This window comes from Streptopelia decaocto (genome assembly GCF_964273445.1).
Source record: "Streptopelia decaocto genome assembly, chromosome: 1".
Lineage (NCBI taxonomy): Eukaryota > Metazoa > Chordata > Aves > Columbiformes > Columbidae > Streptopelia > Streptopelia decaocto.
In genome coordinates, this window is record NC_138663.1 from 81,950,577 (window position 1) to 81,960,312 (window position 9,736).

The 9,736-nt window shown below is 41.6% G+C and overlaps 1 protein-coding gene across 3 annotated transcripts in view; it reads right to left on the reverse strand.

Moving 5' to 3' along the window:
• The window catches only part of CALD1 (caldesmon 1), a 209,818-nt gene extending 200,563 nt beyond the window's left edge, over positions 1-9,255 (reverse strand). The window contains exon 1 of one of the 3 annotated variants that reach the window (XM_082043413.1): positions 9,100-9,255. The gene's annotated coding sequence lies outside the window, so the exon portion shown is untranslated. The remainder of the gene's footprint in view (positions 1-9,099) is intronic. The other 2 variants (XM_082043415.1, XM_082043414.1) reach the window with 2 other exon arrangements.
• Positions 9,256-9,736: the final 481 nt, after the last annotated feature.

A 9,736-nucleotide genomic window follows, 5' to 3' on the forward strand; every position in this document is an offset into this window, starting at 1 on the left:
TTGCTATATATTAACTCCAAGAAAGGAGCTCACATCTATTGTAGAAGGTAGTGAACAGGAAAAAAAATGCTGCCTGTTTTGGAAAAACAATTAGGTTGTTAGAGCAGATGGCCCAAGAATGACAACCAATTTTTTGGTCTCACAGGTGAAGCAATAAACATCTTTACTGACACAAGCAGCACAAGGAAGGGTGTTCTAAAAAACTTAAACAAAAATCACAAAACTTATCTTGTAAAATGATGACTTTTGACAGCTTTTACTGAAGGACCCCAACAAACAAAGGGAAGGGGAACTTCCAGCTGTGGCCAGTACAAAGAAGCGGAGTTCAACAACATGAACTTCTGCAAAGCTTCTCTACAGGTAGCCAGAATAAAATTGCACAAACACCAAGACTGGCTACAAATCACTTAAAGGAGCGAAAAGTGGTGGAAAAACTACTCCAAAGCATGCATCATTTACACTTTCCTCTTTTAAGAGGAAGAAGAAAAACAAAGCAGTCTCATGTCTTCCATTTGGGCTCAGGAAGACTGAAGATGGTAGAAACGGAAGAAATGAAATTATTTTTCAACCATTCAATAATACTTATTGCATTCAATGTGCTTATTATTCAAGGACTTTTTCCAGAGGATACAGATGTTATTTAAGCAGCTAATATAGTACAAGGTTTCTCACAATTTAAATCCTGAATGAAGAAATATGAAGAAGTTTAGATATCCAGTTATTTTAGTCTCCCAATTGGCTATCCCTGATCATTCTAAGAGCTAGAAAACAGAGATATTCACATGTTACTATTGCATTATCCAGCTGTCACAACCTGACAGTTTCTTTTGGGCATGTCTTAGCATGACTTCATAACTGTCAAATGACATCTCCTCAGAAGTACTACTGTCCAGAGATGAAAAGCAGCAATATCTCAAAATAGGCCTAACTTACATCTTGCCTCTCTTTGACTTAAAAGATTCTGACCTTTCAGATGCAGTTAAGTAAGGCAGTTTCACCTTTAGCAAAAATAACAATTAAAAACCCCCAAACATGCCTCTTCTCACTGAAGAGAGGTATCAGACATAAAGGACTATCAAACAGAAAGGTCAGTTTTCCTAAACACTAGAAACAGAAGCAGCACTATGCGTCAAAAAGCAACTTTCTGATATTGAGAAGCCAAACCACTTGAATGCTGCCAGTCAACAGCTAGCCTAAACTGTCAGGTAAATCTCTTATCACCCCATGGCAGGTCACCTGCAAGAACCTCTACTTTCTTGACATGGGCAAAAATTCATATTACCAGTTACACTTGTTGAAAACTGCAGTGGTACCCAGATGTATGTGAAAGTAGAAGCCGAACCACACCTCTGTCACAGAGCTGTGGTCCTTCCTGGGAGGCACAACAACATTTTGGAGAAGCAGAATATTTGCTTCAAATCCAGCCAGCCTGTCCTGTGGCTAGCTACAACATCCATTTTAACCATATCAGCACAAGTGGCCTCCAAGCATGAGTGACTGGATGGTGTGCAATGAAGCATGTAGTTTGGCAGATCAGACTGATCAATCAGCCCTTCTGGCCACAAAAATGGAGGTTTTCATCAAAATTATATAGGGATAGGACCCCAGACATAATCTCTAAACCTACCAATATGACACAAACATTATATTTCTAAGGCAGTCAATGTAAAAAAAAAAAATCAAACAATAAAAACTCCAGAAAGCCTCCAGAGAGAGAACCCTATGTAGATCCATTGCTGCAGTCACTTAACTGTCTGTTTCCTTATGAAATAAAATGGAACTAGACTGACTATTGACATCATTTTGATGGCAGAGAGAGTACTAATCCCTAAAGAAAATACACTGAAAAGCAAGAATGTAAACACAACTGTGCTCCAATGACTAATGTTGTCTGTGTAGGAATTCACTGAAGAAACTGATGCAGTGGAAAGAAAAACCCTGAAGGGTGCATGGAGCACTAGGGACCCCTTCTGCAACTCCAAAGCACGTTGCTCCCTTCCTCCTCCAAAATTCGTCCCTATTCATACATGCACACATACATTTCCTATTTGTTTTACTCATATGGTCCTACCACTGTGTCTGAAATACTGGCATTAAATGATTGCTTTTGTTAAAGATAGTGCTTTATACCTGGTGAGAATAAGATTTTGCTGCTAATCCCAACCTTTAGTCATATAAATCCACAATAGATGCACTGAAGACAGGGGAGGTACATTTATATATACTGGTAGAGGAAACGTCTTTTTCTTGTTTGGGTTGTGTAGGGAGGAGGAGAGGAAATAGGCTGGCGTGTCTGGTTTTATGGGGGAGGGTTAAGTTGCAAACCACTGCAGTTTACATGGATCTAAATAAAGGAATAACAAAAAGATAGTTACAGAGCTTTTAATAACACACAGTGTAGAAAACTGCAAACAAACTGCAAGCAAAAGTTGTTACTTTTCCTTTTTATTGTCATAAGGCATTGCTCTTTGATTGCATACTGTGTCCAGTGAATAAGCCATTTACTGTTGTGGTTGGAGTGAATGAAGCTCAGACCTTTCCCATATATGGCAGGGCCTTTTAATCACCAAGGACAAAATGAGCAGTGGAATTTTACTGGCTTTCTGGGTTTGCACTGCCCTCTCTTGTATGAAATATCATTACCCAGTGAATGTTCATTACTGGGATTTTGATCCAATTTCCTGGTGCCATCATTCTTTAGGAGATGTGCAGAAAGCCAAAGAAAAAGGGACGGCTTCTGACAGCAAGCAGCCCACTGTGAATTCTGAGCAACTCAAGAAAATCAAACAGATATGCACTAAGACAACTGAGATCAGACCAAATTTTTTTTTTTTTTTTTTTAAACTAACAATATAGTTTAAGTTTACATCACTGTACAGCTGCTAAAAGCAAGATCAGATTCAGGCCAGCTGATGCCCAGGTTAAAAGTTGTCCCTCATTTTCACCAATGCATCAGAAAACAGATGATGTTTTAAGTTACTGGGGATAGTGGTAGCAAAATTCTCATCTGGCCAACTTTTTTTCTGTATAATATACATTAGACACAGAAATGCTTGGCTCAGTATCATGTGGATTGCCTAAACACTCTTATTCATATTTACAGCAACTAAAATGCTGCACTTCAGTCTTTATAATCCACGTTTTGTTTGAAGTGGCAAAGGAACAGCTGTGGCTTATCAGACATCTGAATGAAACCCCTCATTTTCATAGCAGGGGTGTGGCTCTGCATATGGGACTAAGCTGTTTCCAAAGCCATAAAATGAAACAAATTCTCTCCTTCCTGAGGACTCAGGGGTGCAGCAGTCCAAAGCCTCACATGAAGGATGCTGACTAGAGGCCTCCAGCAGCACCACCACGTTAAGTGATGCAGGTGAATGAGAGCTGACCAAACTCTTTTCCAAATCTCAGAGCTAATCCAGCCCACTCCCATTTCTACACATAGCAGCCAAGTTCTAGGACTTACTTTTCCAAACCTACAAGCTTTAACTAGGCCTGAGCAAAGCCAATTTTTCCCCTGGTTCAATGGCTTTCAAAGAAAGGTGATTATCACTAGGTCATTAGGAAGATGCAGACAGAAAGTCGTCAGCCTTTGCTCCATCTGCAGCTGATCCCAGAAGGCTGAGCAGAAAATTGTCCTTGGAACAACTGCAGGTATTAGAAGGTGATTATCTATCTGAACTATCAAATAAGCAGTATGACGATGAAGAATTAAAAAAAGTCCTACCTTTGTTCCTGGGATGAGAGAGAGACTTTACCAGTGTGAACACTGTGGTTCAAAAAAACAAAGTAGGGGCAGGGAGGAGGACCATTTCACCATTAGGGAGCACACTGTCAAAGAAAAGAATGAAGTGGGGAAAAGGGTAGTAACATGCCCTGTGGCAGTCACAAAGCAAACAGGGAACATCAAAGCCTTGCAAATAAGAAACAAACAAGGGCCTGATCAGAGAGAGACTCCTTCACTTGGGCAGAGCTCCCTTTGAAGTTGACTGGAATCTAACTGACACAAGTCTGCAGGACTGAACCTTGACTTCTAAAGGAGCACAGGAACCGCTGCTCCTGTGATCGCTCAGAAAGGGTTCATCCAGCCCTGCACAGCTTCTTCCTAGACAGAGCCAGCTGCTTCAGAGAAGGACATAAAACAAGCTGCCAACAAATCACAGGACCTTTGTTTAAAGAGCTGTCAGAGGTTCAGGCTCCCTTAGCAATTTGATTAATCTTGAACACTAGTTCTCCCTCATCCTAAGTTACTTAACTTTTAAAAGTGCACACAGTGATTTCCAGACCTCTCAGATCTCCACATAGTTGCAGGGAGAATGGGAGGGTCAGTGCAGGTGAAGAGGGAGGAGCATGGACACACACACACATAAATATGTGCATGCCTATGTGCAACGAAATAGTCTTTGCGCATTTAGCAATACTCCCAATACCCCCCCCCCCCTTTTCATATTTGCTGGCCTACAGAGTTACTCTTCTGAATAGATCCAAAACCAGAGCATTTACAGCAAAACTTTATCTCCACAAATCTATTTATAAGCCTTCTATGAGCTAAATTCCAAAGATTTTTTTTGCCATTTAAGGACAAAAACAGAAAATGTGCAAACGGGTGGGTTCCATTTTGCTTCACACCCTCCACAGTAAGTCTCGTGGGAAATGCTCTTTATTTGTATTCTGTACACAAGAGGGTGTGGAAACATGTAATGTTGTTTCCATTGCCTGAAATCTTTCCCTAATATTTCCCCGACTGCAGCCTGGGCTGGCCCCAGGCATTACAATTTAAAATGCTCTCATCAACATGAAACTGGACAAGTAAATACGGTTTAGCAGCTTGCTTAGTAGTTTCTCTTCCAAGCTGATGACACTATGGCAGATCTGTAAGTAAAAGCTGTCATCCCACATTTTTGGTACAACAGCTTCACAGGAAGGCTCTGTCTCGGGTGCAAGCAAGAGCTGTTAAATCTGCAAGCACCCAAGAAATTCCCTCCAGATATGTCACCTCAGTGTCACTGCTGAGCTTGCCCCATCTTCCGCCTCTATCACTGGGCTTCAGCGGTTTTATACTCACAGTCTAGAAAAACTTACTTTCTCATGGAATACATGTCTGTGTGAACAAACAAACAAAGAATGGTGCTTGGAAATCAGTCAAAAATAAGGGTTTAGCCAGTGCTTAAACTTGCCGTTTTGGTATTACAAATTCTTTATAAACACTAATGAATTAAGCCTCAGCAGTCCCATGGACTAAACATGAAAAGGTACAGGTTATCTCTCACTTGAAGATACAGAAACAGACACACAGTCAATAAATGACTCACTAGGTACTTATGACCACAGGAAAGGCTGCCTTCCCCACAGGGCCAGCTAGGGATGCTTGGGGAGAGGATGCAGCAGGTACCTCCTTGCTAGTGCTGGTGTCTGCTTGGCAGCCAGGCTGCCAGCCCCATACCATTTGTCAGCACTAAGCACAGTTCCAAAGAAATAAAACACATGAAAATAAACACTTTGTTATGCAGGATGTAAAGCATACAGCTAACCAGGGCTAGCAGTTATGTAACAGTGTTATGTACCCTAAAATTTTTGGTTAAATAATTTTCAAGAAAAATAGGAGTAAGTTCCCCTGGGGGTGGGAGGGATACCAAATTACAGTGTACTGAACATCCTTTCCTGCTGGGTTAGCTGAACCATACAAAAGCATCAGGAAAGGCAAAAAGAAATTGTTACATAGTTCAACTGTCCTGTGACCTCAGTGTTTCATCCAGAAAGGTCAGATCTAATCTGATCTTCAAATGTCTCTGAGTCAAATTTCAGTCCTAGTCAAATCCTTGTCAAACCATTTGGAGACATGCAACAGCTACAGCTTCCCAGCAAACACCAGTGCCAAAAGAATAAAGTGTCACCATGTAGGTAGATGTCTTGATATCAGTACAGATGTCCCCAAAACCCATACTTACCAGGTCGTGGGGCTTTAAACCACCGGGGAGCTATGAATAAAACCAGCAAGCTGGCCTCTGCACGTGCACATTTCTGAAGGTGAGCATTCTAGCAGGGAAGCAGCTTTCTTGCTACAAGCTGCCAAGGGGTAGTTACTAAGAAGAGACAATTTTTTGAAGAATGAAAACTTGCTTTGAAGATAGACTCCCACTCTTTGCAGTCACAGGCCTGTCTGCCTCAGGCTTTGTACACCTGGAGCCCAATCCTGCAAACTCTGTATAAAGCTCCTCTGAAAGGCAATGAAAGGTTCACAAGATTGCACTTCCCATTCTGCCCTGTTACCTTTTTTGGTGCTTTCTCTGATACCCAAAAGAGTCCAGACAAGCACTGCAGATTGACAGCTAATGCTGCTCTCTTGGCCCTCTCTTTCTTATGCATATAAGGTTCCCTGTCCCTCTTTGTTGACACCAAACAACCAAATGCACCAAGTTGTACCCTTGGCAGATAGGGGTTAACAACTCCACTGATCTTTTATACAAATTTTAATTTCGTAGCCAACAGAATAGGTCTCTTACGAGGTCCCTTCCAATCCCTACCATTCTGTGATTCTGTGTGCGTGAGATTCATGCAGGCAACTGAGAGTATCTTAAATATCCCAAGGACATTCAAGTGCTATTTGTCCTGCAGGAAGGAAGACCCATAGGCTCACACTTTTCTGCAGTGTAAAGATCACCCCCATAGGCAGGGGCACTCCAGCTGCATGCAGAGAAGGGCGAAACAAGGAGTACTTCTTGATAGACCCTCCCTGGCATCTTTCTCTTTGTATGACAGAAACGACTTCTGAGCTGGCAGCCAGCAAAAAAAGGATTGCTCTGTCTTTCTAGCGTCCCATCTGGAATCAGTAGCATGGTGCCCTAAACTTGTGTGCATCCAGACAGATATTGACCAGCGCACCTCCATGCCATGTGTGATCATAAGACTTTGAGGAATAATAAATTTTCTCATCTTAATGCACTCCTATTTTCCCTCCAACATCAGCCAGAGCAACATACAGCCCCCTTTTCCTTTCAAATCACCTAGCTTTCAGTGTCATTATTGCATTGTGTATCTGTGTTGGGCCAGAAACAAAAGCACAAGGGAAGTTATCCCTTTCTCAGGCTGCTCTGTGTCAGAACAATGCTGTGAGCATAGGAAGTAGCAATTGTGGAAAATCCCTTATTCTCCTTAATTCATGCTTACCTCACTCACTGTCAAAACATATTCAGAATACATAGGACTCCCCTTGTGTCAGATTCTGCATCTGTTAATGATGGTATTAATTTCACCAAGACTAGTCCTGTCAATGAAGGCTGTGGAATTGATCCTCTTGTCATTGCATGCTGCAACAAAGAGGAGTTTTCAGGAAACAGTATTTCAATTTAGCCTGTTGTTCACAGGCATCTTATGTGGCGTTTCTCCTCTGCCATCATGATTTAGGTATTCCATTCATGTGTATAGGTTTTATTGACTAAGACACTGGCCTGTCAGAAAGCCTCCCAAATGTGTTGAGAATAGTTAAAACACACTTTACCTTAAAGGCAAATTAATTAAGCAAATGGACCACTTACTTCCTTGAAGCATCACTCCATTTGTAATTTATGTTAAAGCAGTCCATTTCATTGGTTTTGGTGTATGCAGTTTTAGGACTCCATCCTCTTTCTCCATCACAGGAGAAAAAGGTATAAAACTTGTTTGCAGATGCATGTGCTCACAGAGAACCTACTGCTACATTTAATGACACAGAGAAAGAAGGGATGCAGGGTCCCAAGGCTCTTTGGCAGCAAACCATACAGGCACAATAATTCACAGTATGGTACCTAAAATAGACAAATTATAATAAATGCGTAGTTCTCACAAAAGGAACACTCTGTCTCCTTATTTTCTTTGAGCTGCTGCCAAGGAGGGAATGTGTTATTTTCACAAATTATTCTCCTGTATGCCTTTTAGCAAGGGAAGCCTCGTCACCTAGGTGGAATTGCATTAAAACTGCATACTCTGAAAATAAATACTCCTCCGAAAACAAATACTTCACAAAAAAAGTATTTTTAAAACAATTATCTTGACCATTCTTCTGAACAATGTATGATGCCTAAGAAAAATGAATTCTATTGCTGAAAGTCTGGCCAGAGATTACTACTTAGATCAGTGACTGCTGCTCCCAAGTATCCATCTGCAGCTAACTTCATCCTTCCCTTCTTTTTCTCAGCTCTTTCTCTGAGAAATTCCCTGTTATGCAGGAGATCATGCTATCAGCAGCCAGCCTTGCACAATGCTTTCAAACTGTCCGAGCATGTCAAAAGAGCTGGGGAGGGGAGTCTTCTTGCTGGCTCTGCCCAGCAGCGCTCTGACTGACACAAACACAGACCCAGACTTTTTAAGGGCTGCAGTCCCACCCAAGTGCATTTTTCTCCTGCTTTTAACAGGAAAGACAACTTCACAAAAAAAAACATTCTGGCAATATGCTGCTGCCCATGTTGAAGACTGAAGACAAAATCGGATGCCATCTATCATCAACAATACTTCTATGAAAGGCTTCCATGACAGACATCTGCTTCAGCAAGTATCAGATCAGTGACATTAACCAGAGCTTTACTGTATCTGTATCAGTTATGCCGGCAGACTGCCTTTACTGTCAGGCTGCCCTGAAAGCCCAAGTATTAAGTTGCAAAATTAAAAGCAATTCACCAGCCATTACCACATTAAAACATTTTCATTGTAATTCCTTTTCCTTTTTGTTATTTTTTTCTTTAAAAAAAAAAAAAAAAAAAGGAAAAATAAGGACAGATGGGTTATTGCTTCACTAACAAGCGTGCTGCGGGATCTCACACGGAGTGGGACTGGCACAGATCCTGCCCTTCAACCAGAGCCTCCACATTAGGGTCCACTGGGATGGGTGAGCATGCATCCCCTCCACCCACCCAGCAGAGATATCTCCCTTAGTTCACTGCAAACATCTGGAGAGGAGGCGGGGGGTTGGGGGTGTCATAGAGACAGGAGGGGAGGAAAAATAGCATCCGACACTTTCACACTGTTTCCACGGCTCGTTAAATTTCGCATGCTGCTTAACCTCTAGCCATAATGCAAACGCAGTCAGACCAGCTCATTCCCAAACAAATACATATCTTAAACCCTTACCTCTGCAGCTGAAAAGTTTTCAACTAGTAGGAAGGAAATGAATAACCGGCTGCTTGGGCAGGAGCACAGCAAGAAAGGCACACCAGCAGCCTCACACACAGCCCTATTCAATTAAACTACAGCTTTTCCTTGGCCCCTCCCAAAAGTCAATGCTAAGTGAATACATATCCCTTATGTTTACAATTGGCAGGCAGCAGTATGCATTGTCCTCAATTTATTCTAATAGGCAGCCAATGACTACGCACAAGCCAAGGTGGGTTCAGCCTGCCTGCAGAGATGCCTGTCATTCCCTAGGCATGCTCAGGAAGCCACTCATCAGAAAACCAAGACCTAAAAAGCTCCGAAAATTTGTGCAAGCTGCCAAAACTGTCTTGCTACATGCCCTTTTTTGGTTATCCTTAGCAGGGCCTCTGAAAGTAAATCCTCTGTCAGGAACAATCATAAGAAATGTTAATCTTGGAGAAAGAGACTGTCTTGTTGAACACAAATGGAGCTTTAAAAAGGAAATACACTGAATGGAAAGGGACACAGTAAACATATTTACTTTTTACACCGGTTAAGAAAAAAAAAAAATCACATAAATGATTTCACCATAGCTAAACTTCATTGTATTTTTTTTAACGAGGACCACATGTAA